Here is a 1,015-nt window from a genome sequence, read left to right as displayed (position 1 = left end):
GGTCTGTGATTATTTATTTTGTTATTGCCATGGAAATCACAACACACCCTTATCAAATTATCAAGCTTTTATTATAGGTATAGCCATTTTGACTGGTTTCTTGAATTAAACAGGTTTACTCCAAATTACAATAATGGGAAAACAAGCCAGCCTTATAAATAATGTCCACTTGGACCTAATGTGTCCTGTCAGAGGAAAGCTCAGGAGTGTAAAGTTCTATGGCACCAAAATAAAAAAAGGACAGAATATTAATGTACACATTTAAATATTGAGCCTAATGTATAATACTTTCTTCAATAAATATGTGCTGAATTTCCTTTCCATCTTAAAAGGTTTGAAAACTCTTGTACTAAACTGCTCACATTCACATTTAATGCAACATGCGTTACCAACCACACATTTTTGGTTGCGTGGTTTCAGGAAAAGGAATATTTTTGATCAGAATATCTCGTGGTGATGTACATTAATGTTGTAGCAAACTTTGGGGACAGGGAAGTATTTGATGTGTGTGTCCACTAGGCAGACGTCTGCTTCTTTGTTCCTCTGAAAGTCTGATTTTAACCCCGACAGGTTTAATTCAAACTATAATAACGGGAAAACAAGCCAGCCTTATAAATAATGTCAACTTAGACCTAATGTGTCCTGTCAGAGGAAAGCTCAGGCGTGTAAAGTTCCATTGCACCAAAAAATATATATATAAAGGACAGTATATTAATGTACACATTTAAATATTGAGCCTAATGTATAATACTTTCTTCAATAAATATGTGCTGAATTTCCTTTCCATCTTAAAAGGTTTGAGAACTCTTGTACTAAACTGTTCACATTCACATGCATTACCAACCACATATTTTTGCAGAAAGAATTTCAGGAAAAGAAGGAATATATTTTTATCAGAATATCTCGTGGTGATGTACATTAATATTGTAGAAAACTTTGGGGACAGAGATGCATTTGATGTGCATGTCCACTAGGCAGCTGTCTGCTCTTTTGTTCCTCTGAAAGTCTGATTTTA

The sequence above is a fragment of the Ictalurus punctatus genome, chromosome 17 (genome assembly GCF_001660625.3).
Source record: "Ictalurus punctatus breed USDA103 chromosome 17, Coco_2.0, whole genome shotgun sequence".
NCBI classification, from domain to species: domain Eukaryota; kingdom Metazoa; phylum Chordata; class Actinopteri; order Siluriformes; family Ictaluridae; genus Ictalurus; species Ictalurus punctatus.
The sequence above is the reverse complement of the archived record's forward strand: the minus strand, read 5'-3'. Positions refer to the sequence as shown.